At 45.1% G+C, this 13,389-nt stretch overlaps 32 pseudogenes; all 32 read left to right on the forward strand.

Moving 5' to 3' along the window:
* The first annotated feature begins 392 nt into the window (after positions 1 to 392).
* Positions 393 to 511, forward strand: LOC140092536 (5S ribosomal RNA; annotated as a pseudogene).
* Positions 512 to 959: 448 nt separating this feature from the next.
* Positions 960 to 1,078, forward strand: LOC140092140 (5S ribosomal RNA; annotated as a pseudogene).
* Positions 1,079 to 1,147: 69 nt separating this feature from the next.
* On the forward strand, positions 1,148 to 1,266 carry LOC140092548 (5S ribosomal RNA; annotated as a pseudogene).
* Positions 1,267 to 1,336: 70 nt separating this feature from the next.
* Positions 1,337 to 1,455, forward strand: LOC140093500 (5S ribosomal RNA; annotated as a pseudogene).
* A 1,015-nt stretch (positions 1,456 to 2,470) lies between these two features.
* On the forward strand, positions 2,471 to 2,589 carry LOC140093560 (5S ribosomal RNA; annotated as a pseudogene).
* A 258-nt stretch (positions 2,590 to 2,847) lies between these two features.
* LOC140079264 (5S ribosomal RNA) lies at positions 2,848 to 2,966 on the forward strand (annotated as a pseudogene).
* A 447-nt stretch (positions 2,967 to 3,413) lies between these two features.
* LOC140082734 (5S ribosomal RNA) lies at positions 3,414 to 3,532 on the forward strand (annotated as a pseudogene).
* Positions 3,533 to 3,602: 70 nt separating this feature from the next.
* On the forward strand, positions 3,603 to 3,721 carry LOC140089602 (5S ribosomal RNA; annotated as a pseudogene).
* A 258-nt stretch (positions 3,722 to 3,979) lies between these two features.
* LOC140089603 (5S ribosomal RNA) lies at positions 3,980 to 4,098 on the forward strand (annotated as a pseudogene).
* A 636-nt stretch (positions 4,099 to 4,734) lies between these two features.
* On the forward strand, positions 4,735 to 4,853 carry LOC140098187 (5S ribosomal RNA; annotated as a pseudogene).
* A 70-nt stretch (positions 4,854 to 4,923) lies between these two features.
* LOC140092331 (5S ribosomal RNA) lies at positions 4,924 to 5,042 on the forward strand (annotated as a pseudogene).
* A 70-nt stretch (positions 5,043 to 5,112) lies between these two features.
* LOC140088934 (5S ribosomal RNA) lies at positions 5,113 to 5,231 on the forward strand (annotated as a pseudogene).
* Positions 5,232 to 5,679: 448 nt separating this feature from the next.
* Positions 5,680 to 5,798, forward strand: LOC140092638 (5S ribosomal RNA; annotated as a pseudogene).
* Positions 5,799 to 6,246: 448 nt separating this feature from the next.
* Positions 6,247 to 6,365, forward strand: LOC140094894 (5S ribosomal RNA; annotated as a pseudogene).
* Positions 6,366 to 6,434: 69 nt separating this feature from the next.
* LOC140093502 (5S ribosomal RNA) lies at positions 6,435 to 6,553 on the forward strand (annotated as a pseudogene).
* A 70-nt stretch (positions 6,554 to 6,623) lies between these two features.
* LOC140094897 (5S ribosomal RNA) lies at positions 6,624 to 6,742 on the forward strand (annotated as a pseudogene).
* A 257-nt stretch (positions 6,743 to 6,999) lies between these two features.
* Positions 7,000 to 7,118, forward strand: LOC140092560 (5S ribosomal RNA; annotated as a pseudogene).
* A 70-nt stretch (positions 7,119 to 7,188) lies between these two features.
* LOC140079265 (5S ribosomal RNA) lies at positions 7,189 to 7,307 on the forward strand (annotated as a pseudogene).
* A 636-nt stretch (positions 7,308 to 7,943) lies between these two features.
* On the forward strand, positions 7,944 to 8,062 carry LOC140096145 (5S ribosomal RNA; annotated as a pseudogene).
* A 259-nt stretch (positions 8,063 to 8,321) lies between these two features.
* LOC140087033 (5S ribosomal RNA) lies at positions 8,322 to 8,440 on the forward strand (annotated as a pseudogene).
* A 258-nt stretch (positions 8,441 to 8,698) lies between these two features.
* Positions 8,699 to 8,817, forward strand: LOC140085586 (5S ribosomal RNA; annotated as a pseudogene).
* Positions 8,818 to 9,076: 259 nt separating this feature from the next.
* On the forward strand, positions 9,077 to 9,195 carry LOC140095222 (5S ribosomal RNA; annotated as a pseudogene).
* A 260-nt stretch (positions 9,196 to 9,455) lies between these two features.
* On the forward strand, positions 9,456 to 9,574 carry LOC140092574 (5S ribosomal RNA; annotated as a pseudogene).
* A 448-nt stretch (positions 9,575 to 10,022) lies between these two features.
* On the forward strand, positions 10,023 to 10,141 carry LOC140092142 (5S ribosomal RNA; annotated as a pseudogene).
* A 69-nt stretch (positions 10,142 to 10,210) lies between these two features.
* On the forward strand, positions 10,211 to 10,329 carry LOC140092586 (5S ribosomal RNA; annotated as a pseudogene).
* A 70-nt stretch (positions 10,330 to 10,399) lies between these two features.
* LOC140093503 (5S ribosomal RNA) lies at positions 10,400 to 10,518 on the forward strand (annotated as a pseudogene).
* Positions 10,519 to 11,533: 1,015 nt separating this feature from the next.
* LOC140082735 (5S ribosomal RNA) lies at positions 11,534 to 11,652 on the forward strand (annotated as a pseudogene).
* A 70-nt stretch (positions 11,653 to 11,722) lies between these two features.
* On the forward strand, positions 11,723 to 11,841 carry LOC140089604 (5S ribosomal RNA; annotated as a pseudogene).
* A 258-nt stretch (positions 11,842 to 12,099) lies between these two features.
* LOC140086364 (5S ribosomal RNA) lies at positions 12,100 to 12,218 on the forward strand (annotated as a pseudogene).
* Positions 12,219 to 12,477: 259 nt separating this feature from the next.
* LOC140098188 (5S ribosomal RNA) lies at positions 12,478 to 12,596 on the forward strand (annotated as a pseudogene).
* A 70-nt stretch (positions 12,597 to 12,666) lies between these two features.
* Positions 12,667 to 12,785, forward strand: LOC140098197 (5S ribosomal RNA; annotated as a pseudogene).
* A 70-nt stretch (positions 12,786 to 12,855) lies between these two features.
* On the forward strand, positions 12,856 to 12,974 carry LOC140088936 (5S ribosomal RNA; annotated as a pseudogene).
* The last annotated feature ends 415 nt before the right edge of the window (positions 12,975 to 13,389 follow it).

Here is a 13,389-nt window from a genome sequence, read left to right on the forward strand (position 1 = left end):
TTGAAATGCTGCTGTCAACGGCCATTCTAAGCTGAATGTGCCTGCTCTTGTCAGATCGCAGCAGCAATGTAGCTTAAGGCTTGGCAAGTACCAGCATGGGAGACTGGCTTGGAATCCCAAGTTCCGTTGACCTTTTTGAACCTGAAAATTGTGTTAGTTTCTCTATGAGATAGTAAAAGAAGGTTCAAATTGAACAGCTGCTGTCAACGGCCATTCTAAGCTGAATGTGCGTGCTCTTGTCAGATCGCAGCAGCAATGCAGCTTAAGGCTTGGCAAGTACCAGCATGGGAGACTTGCTGGGAATCCCAAGTTCTGGTGACTTTTTTGAACCTAAAAAATTGTGTTAGTTTCTCTATGAGATAGTAGAAGAAGGTTCAAATTGAACAGCTGCTGTCAACGGCCATTCTAAGCTGAATGTGCCTGCTCTCGTCAGATCGCAGCAGCAATGCAGCTTAAGGCTTGGCAAGTACCAGCATGGGAGACTGGCTGGGAATCCCAAGTTCCGTTGACCTTTTTGAACCTGAAAATTGTGTTAGTTTCTGTATGAGATAGTAAAAGAAGGTTCAAATTGAAAAGCTGCTGTCAACGGCAATTCTAAGCTGAATGTGCGTGTACTTGTCAGATCGCAGCAGCGATGCAGCTTAAGGCTTGGCAAGTACCAGCATGGGAGACTGGCTGGGAATCCCAAGTTCTGGTGACCTTTTTGAACCTGAAAATTGTGTTAGTTTCTCTATGAGATAGTAGAAGAAGGTTCAAATTGAACAACTGCTGTCAACGGCCATTCTAAGCTGAATGTGTGTGCTCTTTTCAGATCGCAGCAGCGATGCAGCTTAAGGCTTGGCAAGTACCAGCATGGGAGACTGGCTGGGAATCCCAAGTTCTGTTGACCTTTTTGAACCTGAAAATTGTGTTAGTTTCTCTATGAGATAGTAAAAGAAGGTTCAAATTGAACAGCTGCTGTCAACGGCAATTCTAAGCTGAATGTGCCTGCTCTCGTCAGATTGCAGCAGCAATGCAGCTTAAGGCTTGGCAAGTACCAGCATGGGAGACTGGCTGGGAATTCCAAGTTCCGTTGACCTTTTTGAACCTGAAAATGTGTTAGTTTCTCTATGAGATAGTAAAAGAAGGTTCAAATTGAACAGCTGCTGTCAACGGCCATTCTAAGCTGAATGTGCCTGCTCTCGTCAGATCGCAGCAGCAATGCAGCTTAAGGCTTGGCAAGTACCAGCATGGGAGACTGGCTGGGAATCCCAAGTTCCGTTGACCTTTTTGAACCTGAAAATTGTGTTAGTTTCTCTATGAGATAGTAGAAGAAGGTTCAAATTGAACAGCTGCTGTCAACGGCCATTCTAAGCTGAATTTGCCTGCTCTCGTCAGATCGCAGCAGCAATGCAACTTAAGGCTTGGCAAGTACCAGCATGGGAGACTGGCTGGGAATTCCAAGTTCCGTTGACCTTTTTGAACCTGAAAATTGTGTTAGTTTCTCTATGAGATAGTAAAAGAAGGTTCAAATTGAACAGCTGCTGTCAACGGCCATTCTAAGCTGAATGTGCCTGCTCTCGTCAGATCGCAGCAGCAATGCAGCTTGAGGCTTGGCAAGTACCAGCATGGGAGACTGGCTTGGAATCCCAAGTTCTGGTGACCTTTTTGAACCTGAAAATTGTGTTAGTTTCTCTATGAGATAGTAAAAGAAGGTTCAAATTGAACAGCTGCTGTCAACGGCCATTCTAAGCTGAATGTGCGTGCTCTTGTCAGATCGCAGCAGCGATGCAGCTTAAGGCTTGGCAAGTACCAGCATGGGAGACTGGCTTGGAATCCCAAGTTCTGGTGACCTTTTTGAACCTGAAAATTGTGTTAGTTTCTCTATGAGATAGCAAAAGAAGGTTCAAATTGAACAGCTGCTGTCAACGGCCATTCTAAGCTGAATGTGCCTGCTCTTGTCAGATTGCAGCAGCAATGCAGCTTAAGGCTTGGCAAGTACCAGCATGGGAGACTGGCTTGGAATCCCAAGTTCTGGTGACCTTTTTGAACCTGAAAATTGTGTTAGTTTCTATATAAGATAGTAGAAGAAGGTTCAAATTGAACAACTGCTGTCAAAGGCCATTCTAAGCTGAATGTGCCTGCTCTCGCCAGATCGCAGCAGCAATGCAGCTTAAGGCTTGGCAAGTACCAGCATGGGAGACTGGCTGGGAATCCCAAGTTCCGTTGCCCTTTTTGAACCTGAAAATTGTGTTAGTTTCTCTATGAGATAGTAAAAGAACTTTCAAATTGAACAGCTGCTGTCAACGGCCATTCTAAGCTGAATGTGCGTGCTCTTGTCAGATCGCAGCAGCGATGCAGCTTAAGGCTTGGCAAGTACCAGCATGGGAGACTGGCTTGGAATCCCAAGTTCTGGTGACCTTTTTGAACCTGAAAATTGTGTTAGTTTCTATATGAGATAGTAGAAGAAGGTTCAAATTGAACAACTGCTGTCAATGGCCATTCTAAGCTGAATGTGCCTGCTCTCGTCAGATTGCAGCAGCAATGCAGCTTAAGGCTTGGCAAGTACCAGCATGGGAGACTGGCTGGGAATCCCAAGTTCTGTTGACCTTTTTGAACCTGAAAATGTGTTAGTTTCTCTATGAGATAGTAAAAGAAGGTTCAAATTGAACAGCTGCTGTCAACGGCCATTCTAAGCTGAATGTGCGTGCTCTTGTCAGATCGCAGCAGCGATGCAGCTTAAGGCTTGGCAAGTACCAGCATGGGAGACTGGCTTGGAATCCCAAGTTCTGGTGACCTTTTTGAACCTGAAAATTGTGTTAGTTTCTCTATGAGATAGTAAAAGAAGGTTCAAATTGAACAGCTGCTGTCAACGGCCATTCTAAGCTGAATGTGCCTGCTCTCGTCAGATCGCAGCAGCAATGCAGCTTAAGGCTTGGCAAGTACCAGCATGGGAGACTGGCTGGGAATCCCAAGTTCTGTTGACCTTTTTGAACCTGAAAATGTGTTAGTTTCTATATAAGATAGTAGAAGAAGGTTCAAATTGAACAACTGCTGTCAAAGGCCATTCTAAGCTGAATGTGCCTGCTCTCGCCAGATCGCAGCAGCAATGCAGCTTAAGGCTTGGCAAGTACCAGCATGGGAGACTGGCTGGGAATCCCAAGTTCCGTTGCCCTTTTTGAACCTGAAAATTGTGTTAGTTTCTCTATGAGATAGTAAAAGAACTTTCAAATTGAACAGCTGCTGTCAACGGCCATTCTAAGCTGAATGTGCGTGCTCTTGTCAGATCGCAGCAGCGATGCAGCTTAAGGCTTGGCAAGTACCAGCATGGGAGACTGGCTTGGAATCCCAAGTTCTGGTGACCTTTTTGAACCTGAAAATTGTGTTAGTTTCTATATGAGATAGTAGAAGAAGGTTCAAATTGAACAACTGCTGTCAATGGCCATTCTAAGCTGAATGTGCCTGCTCTCGTCAGATCGCAGCAGCAATGCAGCTTAAGGCTTGGCAAGTACCAGCATGGGAGACTGGCTGGGAATCCCAAGTTCCGTTGACCTTTTTGAACCTGAAAATTGTGTTAGTTTCTCTATGAGATAGTAAAAGAAGGTTCAAATTGAACAGCTGCTGTCAACGGCCATTCTAAGCTGAATGTGCCTGCTCTCGTCAGATTGCAGCAGCAATGCAGCTTAAGGCTTGGCAAGTACCAGCATGGGAGACTGGCTGGGAATCCCAAGTTCTGTTGACCTTTTTGAACCTGAAAATGTGTTAGTTTCTCTATGAGATAGTAAAAGAAGGTTCAAATTGAACAGCTGCTGTCAACGGCCATTCTAAGCTGAATGTGCGTGCTCTTGTCAGATCGCAGCAGCGATGCAGCTTAAGGCTTGGCAAGTACCAGCATGGGAGACTGGCTTGGAATCCCAAGTTCTGGTGACCTTTTTGAACCTGAAAATTGTGTTAGTTTCTCTATGAGATAGTAAAAGAAGGTTCAAATTGAACAGCTGCTGTCAACGGCCATTCTAAGCTGAATGTGCCTGCTCTCGTCAGATTGCAGCAGCAATGCAGCTTAAGGCTTGGCAAGTACCAGCATGGGAGACTGGCTGGGAATCCCAAGTTCTGTTGACCTTTTTGAACCTGAAAATGTGTTAGTTTCTCTATGAGATAGTAAAAGAAGGTTCAAATTGAACAGCTGCTGTCAATGGCCATTCTAAGCTGAATGTGCCTGCTCTTGTCAGATTGCAGCAGCAATGCAGCTTAAGGCTTGGCAAGTACCAGCATGGGAGACTGGCTTGGAATCCCAAGTTCTGGTGACCTTTTTGAACCTGAAAATTGTGTTAGTTTCTATATAAGATAGTAGAAGAAGGTTCAAATTGAACAACTGCTGTCAATGGCCATTCTAAGCTGAATGTGCCTGCTCTCGCCAGATCGCAGCAGCAATGCAGCTTAATGCTTGGCAAGTAACAGCATGGGAGACTGGCTGGGAATCCCAAGTTCCGTTGCCCTTTTTGAACCTGAAAATTGTGTTAGTTTCTCTATGAGATAGTAAAAGAAGGTTCAAATTGAACAGCTGCTGTCAACGGCCATTCTAAGCTGAATGTGCGTGCTCTTGTCAGATCGCAGCAGCGATGCAGCTTAAGGCTTGGCAAGTACCAGCATGGGAGACTGGCTTGGAATCCCAAGTTCTGGTGACCTTTTTGAACCTGAAAATTGTGTTAGTTTCTATATGAGATAGTAGAAGAAGGTTCAAATTGAACAACTGCTGTCAATGGCCATTCTAAACTGAATGTGCCTGCTCTCGTCAGATCGCAGCAGCAATGCAGCTTAAGTCTTGGCAAGTACCAGCATGGGAGACTGGCTGGGAATCCCAAGTTCCGTTGACCTTTTTGAACCTGAAAATTGTGTTAGTTTCTCTATGAGATAGCAAAAGAAGGTTCAAATTGAACAACTGCTGTCAATGGCCATTCTAAGCTGAATGTGCCTGCTCTCGTCAGATCGCAGCAGCAATGCAGCTTAAGTCTTGGCAAGTACCAGCATGGGAGACTGGCTGGGAATCCCAAGTTCCGTTGACCTTTTTGAACCTGAAAATTGTGTTAGTTTCTCTATGAGATAGCAAAAGAAGGTTCAATTTGAAATGCTGCTGTCAACGGCCATTCTAAGCTGAATGTGCCTGCTCTTGTCAGATCGCAGCAGCAATGCAGCTTAAGGCTTGGCAAGTACCAGCATGGGAGACTGGCTGGGAATCCCAAGTTCCGTTGACCTTTTTGAACCTGAAAATTGTGTTAGTTTCTCTATGAGATAGTAAAAGAAGGTTCAAATTGAACAGCTGCTGTCAACGGCCATTCTAAGCTGAATGTGCGTGCTCTTGTCAGATCGCAGCAGCGATGCAGCTTAAGGCTTGGCAAGTACCAGCATGGGAGACTGGCTGGGAATCCCAAGTTCTGGTGACTTTTTTGAACCTGAAAATTGTGTTAGTTTCTCTATGAGATAGTAGAAGAATTTTCAAATTGAACAACTGCTGTCAACGGCCATTCTAAGCTGAATGTGTGTGCTCTTGTCAGATCGCAGCAGCGATGCAGCTTAAGGCTTGGCAAGTACCAGCATGGGAGACTGGCTGGGTATCCCAAGTTCTGTTGACCTTTTTGAACCTGAAAATTGTGTTAGTTTCTCTATGAGATAGTAAAAGAAGGTTCAAATTGAACAGCTGCTGTCAATGGCCATTCTAAGCTCAATGTGCCTGCTCTCGTCAGATCGCAGCAGCAATGCAGCTTAAGGCTTGGCAAGTACCAGCATGGGAGACTGGCTGGGAATCCCAAGTTCCGTTGACCTTTTTGAACCTGAAAATTGTGTTAGTTTCTGTATGAGATAGTAAAAGAAGGTTCAAATTGAAAAGCTGCTGTCAACGGCAATTCTAAGCTGAATGTGCGTGCTCTTGTCAGATCGCAGCAGCGATGCAGCTTAAGGCTTGGCAAGTACCAGCATGGGAGACTGGCTGGGAATCCCAAGTTCTGGTGACCTTTTTGAACCTGAAAATTGTGTTAGTTTCTCTATGAGATAGTAGAAGAAGGTTCAAATTGAACAGCTGCTGTCAACGGCCATTCTAAGCTGAATGTGTGTGCTCTTTTCAGATCGCAGCAGCGATGCAGCTTAAGGCTTGGCAAGTACCAGCATGGGAGACTGGCTGGGAATCCCAAGTTCTGTTGACCTTTTTGAACCTGAAAATTGTGTTAGTTTCTCTATGAGATAGTAGAAGAAGGTTCAAATTGAACAGCTGCTGTCAACGGCAATTCTAAGCTGAATGTGCCTGCTCTCGTCAGATTGCAGCAGCAATGCAGCTTAAGGCTTGGCAAGTACCAGCATGGGAGACTGGCTGGGAATCCCAAGTTCTGTTGACCTTTTTGAACCTGAAAATGTGTTAGTTTCTCTATGAGATAGTAAAAGAAGGTTCAAATTGAACAGCTGCTGTCAACGGCCATTCTAAGCTGAATTTGCCTGCTCTCGTCAGATCGCAGCAGCAATGCAACTTAAGGCTTGGCAAGTACCAGCATGGGAGACTGGCTGGGAATTCCAAGTTCCGTTGACCTTTTTGAACCTGAAAATTGTGTTAGTTTCTCTATGAGATAGTAAAAGAAGGTTCAAATTGAACAGCTGCTGTCAACGGCAATTCTAAGCTGAATGTGCCTGCTCTCGTCAGATTGCAGCAGCAATGCAGCTTAAGGCTTGGCAAGTACCAGCATGGGAGACTGGCTGGGAATCCCAAGTTCTGTTGACCTTTTTGAACCTGAAAATGTGTTAGTTTCTCTATGAGATAGTAAAAGAAGGTTCAAATTGAACAGCTGCTGTCAATGGCCATTCTAAGCTGAATTTGCCTGCTCTCGTCAGATTGCAGCAGCAATGCAACTTAAGGCTTGGCAAGTACCAGCATGGGAGACTGGCTGGGAATTCCAAGTTCCGTTGACCTTTTTGAACCTGAAAATGTGTTAGTTTCTCTATGAGATAGTAAAAGAAGGTTCAAATTGAACAGCTGCTGTCAACGGCCATTCTAAGCTGAATGTGCCTGCTCTCGTCAGATCGCAGCAGCAATGCAGCTTAAGGCTTGGCAAGTACCAGCATGGGAGACTGGCTGGGAATCCCAAGTTCCGTTGACCTTTTTGAACCTGAAAATTGTGTTAGTTTCTCTATGAGATAGTAAAAGAAGGTTCAAATTGAACAGCTGCTGTCAACGGCCATTCTAAGCTGAATGTGCCTGCTCTCGTCAGATCGCAGCAGCAATGCAGCTTAAGGCTTGGCAAGTACCAGCATGGGAGACTGGCTGGGAATCCCAAGTTCTGTTGACCTTTTTGAACCTGAAAATGTGTTAGTTTCTCTATGAGATAGTAAAAGAAGGTTCAAATTGAACAGCTGCTGTCAACGGCCATTCTAAGCTGAATGTGCGTGCTCTTGTCAGATCGCAGCAGCGATGCAGCTTAAGGCTTGGCAAGTACCAGCATGGGAGACTGGCTTGGAATCCCAAGTTCTGGTGACCTTTTTGAACCTGAAAATTGTGTTAGTTTCTCTATGAGATAGCAAAAGAAGGTTCAAATTGAACAGCTGCTGTCAACGGCCATTCTAAGCTGAATGTGCCTGCTCTTGTCAGATTGCAGCAGCAATGCAGCTTAAGGCTTGGCAAGTACCAGCATGGGAGACTGGCTTGGAATCCCAAGTTCTGGTGACCTTTTTGAACCTGAAAATTGTGTTAGTTTCTATATAAGATAGTAGAAGAAGGTTCAAATTGAACAACTGCTGTCAATGGCCATTCTACGCTGTATGTGCCTGCTCTCGCCAGATCGCAGCAGCAATGCAGCTTAAGGCTTGGCAAGTACCAGCATGGGAGACTGGCTGGGAATCCCAAGTTCCGTTGACCTTTTTGAACCTGAAAATTGTGTTAGTTTCTCTATGAGATAGTAAAAGAAGGTTCAAATTGAACAGCTGCTGTCAACGGCCATTCTAAGCTGAATGTGCCTGCTCTTGTCAGATCGCAGCAGCAATGCAGCTTAAGGCTTGGCAAGTACCAGCATGGGAGACTGGCTGTGAATCCCAAGTTCCGTTGACCTTTTTGAACCTGAAAATTGTGTTAGTTTCTCTATGAGATAGTAAAAGAAGGTTCAAATTGAACAGCTGCTGTCAACGGCCATTCTAAGCTGAATGTGCGTGCTCTTGTCAGATCGCAGCAGCGATGCAGCTTAAGGCTTGGCAAGTACCAGCATGGGAGACTGGCTGGGAATCCCAAGTTCTGGTGACTTTTTTGAACCTGAAAATTGTGTTAGTTTCTCTATGAGAAAGTAGAAGAAGGTTCAAATTGAACAACTGCTGTCAACGGCCATTCTAAGCTGAATGTGCCTGCTCTCGTCAGATTGCAGCAGCAATGCAGCTTAAGGCTTGGCAAGTACTAGCATGGGAGACTGGCTGGGAATCCCAAGTTCTGTTGACCTTTTTGAACCTGAAAATGTGTTAGTTTCTCTATGAGATAGTAAAAGAAGGTTCAAATTGAGCAGCTGCTGTCAACGGCCATTCTAAGCTGAATGTGCGTGCTCTTGTCAGATCGCAGCAGCGATGCAGCTTAAGGCTTGGCAAGTACCAGCATGGGAGACTGGCTTGGATTCCCAAGTTCTGGTGACCTTTTTGAACCTGAAAATTGTGTTAGTTTCTCTATGAGATAGCAAAAGAAGGTTCAAATTGAACAGCTGCTGTCAATGGCCATTCTAAGCTGAATGTGCCTGCTCTCGTCAGATCGCAGCAGCAATGCAGTTTAAGGCTTGGAAAGTACCAGCATGGGAGACTGGCTGGGAATCCCAAGTTCCGTTGACCTTTTTGAACCTGAAAATTGTGTTAGTTTCTCTATGAGATAGCAAAAGAAGGTTCAAATTGAACAGCTGCTGTCAACGGCCATTCTAAGCTGAATGTGCGTGCTCTTGTCAGATCGCAGCAGCGATGCAGCTTAAGGCTTGGCAAGTTCCAGCATGGGAGACTGGCTGGGAATCCCAAGTTCTGTTGACCTTTTTGAACTTGAAAATTGTTTTAGTTTCTCTATGAGATAGTAAAAGAAGGTTCAATTTGAAATGCTGCTGTCAACGGCCATTCTAAGCTGAATGTGCCTGCTCTTGTCAGATCGCAGCAGCAATGTAGCTTAAGGCTTGGCAAGTACCAGCATGGGAGACTGGCTGGGAATCCCAAGTTCCGTTGACCTTTTTGAACCTGAAAATTGTGTTAGTTTCTCTATGAGATAGTAAAAGAAGGTTCAAATTGAACAGCTGCTGTCAACGGCCATTCTAAGCTGAATGTGCGTGCTCTTGTCAGATCGCAGCAGCAATGCAGCTTAAGGCTTGGCAAGTACCAGCATGGGAGACTTGCTGGGAATCCCAAGTTCTGGTGACTTTTTTGAACCTAAAAAATTGTGTTAGTTTCTCTATGAGATAGTAGAAGAAGGTTCAAATTGAACAGCTGCTGTCAACGGCCATTCTAAGCTGAATGTGCCTGCTCTCGTCAGATCGCAGCAGCAATGCAGCTTAAGGCTTGGCAAGTACCAGCATGGGAGACTGGCTGGGAATCCCAAGTTCCGTTGACCTTTTTGAACCTGAAAATTGTGTTAGTTTCTGTATGAGATAGTAAAAGAAGGTTCAAATTGAACAGCTGCTGTCAACGGCAATTCTAAGCTGAATGTGCGTGTACTTGTCAGATCGCAGCAGCGATGCAGCTTAAGGCTTGGCAAGTACCAGCATGGGAGACTGGCTGGGAATCCCAAGTTCTGGTGACCTTTTTGAACCTGAAAATTGTGTTAGTTTCTCTATGAGATAGTAGAAGAAGGTTCAAATTGAACAACTGCTGTCAACGGCCATTCTAAGCTGAATGTGTGTGCTCTTTTCAGATCGCAGCAGCGATGCAGCTTAAGGCTTGGCAAGTACCAGCATGGGAGACTGGCTGGGAATCCCAAGTTCTGTTGACCTTTTTGAACCTGAAAATTGTGTTAGTTTCTCTATGAGATAGTAAAAGAAGGTTCAAATTGAACAGCTGCTGTCAACGGCAATTCTAAGCTGAATGTGCCTGCTCTCGTCAGATTGCAGCAGCAATGCAGCTTAAGGCTTGGCAAGTACCAGCATGGGAGACTGGCTGGGAATTCCAAGTTCCGTTGACCTTTTTGAACCTGAAAATGTGTTAGTTTCTCTATGAGATAGTAAAAGAAGGTTCAAATTGAACAGCTGCTGTCAACGGCCATTCTAAGCTGAATGTGCCTGCTCTCGTCAGATCGCAGCAGCAATGCAGCTTAAGGCTTGGCAAGTACCAGCATGGGAGACTGGCTGGGAATCCCAAGTTCCGTTGACCTTTTTGAACCTGAAAATTGTGTTAGTTTCTCTATGAGATAGTAGAAGAAGGTTCAAATTGAACAGCTGCTGTCAACGGCCATTCTAAGCTGAATTTGCCTGCTCTCGTCAGATCGCAGCAGCAATGCAACTTAAGGCTTGGCAAGTACCAGCATGGGAGACTGGCTGGGAATTCCAAGTTCCGTTGACCTTTTTGAACCTGAAAATTGTGTTAGTTTCTCTATGAGATAGTAAAAGAAGGTTCAAATTGAACAGCTGCTGTCAACGGCCATTCTAAGCTGAATGTGCCTGCTCTCGTCAGATCGCAGCAGCAATGCAGCTTGAGGCTTGGCAAGTACCAGCATGGGAGACTGGCTTGGAATCCCAAGTTCTGGTGACCTTTTTGAACCTGAAAATTGTGTTAGTTTCTCTATGAGATAGTAAAAGAAGGTTCAAATTGAACAGCTGCTGTCAACGGCCATTCTAAGCTGAATGTGCGTGCTCTTGTCAGATCGCAGCAGCGATGCAGCTTAAGGCTTGGCAAGTACCAGCATGGGAGACTGGCTTGGAATCCCAAGTTCTGGTGACCTTTTTGAACCTGAAAATTGTGTTAGTTTCTCTATGAGATAGCAAAAGAAGGTTCAAATTGAACAGCTGCTGTCAACGGCCATTCTAAGCTGAATGTGCCTGCTCTTGTCAGATTGCAGCAGCAATGCAGCTTAAGGCTTGGCAAGTACCAGCATGGGAGACTGGCTTGGAATCCCAAGTTCTGGTGACCTTTTTGAACCTGAAAATTGTGTTAGTTTCTATATAAGATAGTAGAAGAAGGTTCAAATTGAACAACTGCTGTCAAAGGCCATTCTAAGCTGAATGTGCCTGCTCTCGCCAGATCGCAGCAGCAATGCAGCTTAAGGCTTGGCAAGTACCAGCATGGGAGACTGGCTGGGAATCCCAAGTTCCGTTGCCCTTTTTGAACCTGAAAATTGTGTTAGTTTCTCTATGAGATAGTAAAAGAACTTTCAAATTGAACAGCTGCTGTCAACGGCCATTCTAAGCTGAATGTGCGTGCTCTTGTCAGATCGCAGCAGCGATGCAGCTTAAGGCTTGGCAAGTACCAGCATGGGAGACTGGCTTGGAATCCCAAGTTCTGGTGACCTTTTTGAACCTGAAAATTGTGTTAGTTTCTATATGAGATAGTAGAAGAAGGTTCAAATTGAACAACTGCTGTCAATGGCCATTCTAAGCTGAATGTGCCTGCTCTCGTCAGATCGCAGCAGCAATGCAGCTTAAGGCTTGGCAAGTACCAGCATGGGAGACTGGCTGGGAATCCCAAGTTCCGTTGACCTTTTTGAACCTGAAAATTGTGTTAGTTTCTCTATGAGATAGTAAAAGAAGGTTCAAATTGAACAGCTGCTGTCAACGGCCATTCTAAGCTGAATGTGCCTGCTCTCGTCAGATTGCAGCAGCAATGCAGCTTAAGGCTTGGCAAGTACCAGCATGGGAGACTGGCTGGGAATCCCAAGTTCTGTTGACCTTTTTGAACCTGAAAATGTGTTAGTTTCTCTATGAGATAGTAAAAGAAGGTTCAAATTGAACAGCTGCTGTCAACGGCCATTCTAAGCTGAATGTGCGTGCTCTTGTCAGATCGCAGCAGCGATGCAGCTTAAGGCTTGGCAAGTACCAGCATGGGAGACTGGCTTGGAATCCCAAGTTCTGGTGACCTTTTTGAACCTGAAAATTGTGTTAGTTTCTCTATGAGATAGTAAAAGAAGGTTCAAATTGAACAGCTGCTGTCAACGGCCATTCTAAGCTGAATGTGCCTGCTCTCGTCAGATCGCAGCAGCAATGCAGCTTAAGGCTTGGCAAGTACCAGCATGGGAGACTGGCTGGGAATCCCAAGTTCTGTTGCCCTTTTTGAACCTGAAAATTGTGTTAGTTTCTCTATGAGATAGTAAAAGAAGGTTCAAATTGAACAGCTGCTGTCAACGGCCATTCTAAGCTGAATGTGCGTGCTCTTGTCAGATCGCAGCAGCGATGCAGCTTAAGGCTTGGCAAGTACCAGCATGGGAGACTGGCTTGGAATCCCAAGTTCTGGTGACCTTTTTGAACCTGAAAATTGTGTTAGTTTCTATATGAGATAGTAGAAGAAGGTTCAAATTGAACAACTGCTGTCAATGGCCATTCTAAACTGAATGTGCCTGCTCTCGTCAGATCGCAGCAGCAATGCAGCTTAAGTCTTGGCAAGTACCAGCATGGGAGACTGGCTGGGAATCCCAAGTTCCGTTGACCTTTTTGAACCTGAAAATTGTGTTAGTTTCTCTATGAGATAGCAAAAGAAGGTTCAAATTGAACAACTGCTGTCAATGGCCATTCTAAGCTGAATGTGCCTGCTCTCGTCAGATCGCAGCAGCAATGCAGCTTATGTCTTGGCAAGTACCAGCATGGGAGACTGGCTGGGAATCCCAAGTTCCGTTGACCTTTTTGAACCTGAAAATTGTGTTAGTTTCTCTATGAGATAGCAAAAGAAGGTTCAATTTGAAATGCTGCTGTCAACGGCCATTCTAAGCTGAATGTGCCTGCTCTTGTCAGATCGCAGCAGCAATGCAGCTTAAGGCTTGGCAAGTACCAGCATGGGAGACTGGCTGGGAATCCCAAGTTCCGTTGACCTTTTTGAACCTGAAAATTGTGTTAGTTTCTCTATGAGATAGTAAAAGAAGGTTCAAATTGAACAGCTGCTGTCAACGGCCATTCTAAGCTGAATGTGCGTGCTCTTGTCAGATCGCAGCAGCGATGCAGCTTAAGGCTTGGCAAGTACCAGCATGGGAGACTGGCTGGGAATCCCAAGTTCTGGTGACTTTTTTGAACCTGAAAATTGTGTTAGTTTCTCTATGAGATAGTAGAAGAATTTTCAAATTGAACAACTGCTGTCAACGGCCATTCTAAGCTGAATGTGTGTGCTCTTGTCAGATCGCAGCAGCGATGCAGCTTAAGGCTTGGCAAGTACCAGCATGGGAGACTGGCTGGGTATCCCAAGTTCTGTTGACCTTTTTGAACCTGAAAATTGTGTTAGTTTCTCTATGAG

Source organism: Engystomops pustulosus, chromosome 9 (genome assembly GCF_040894005.1).
Source record: "Engystomops pustulosus chromosome 9, aEngPut4.maternal, whole genome shotgun sequence".
NCBI lineage: Eukaryota > Metazoa > Chordata > Amphibia > Anura > Leptodactylidae > Engystomops > Engystomops pustulosus.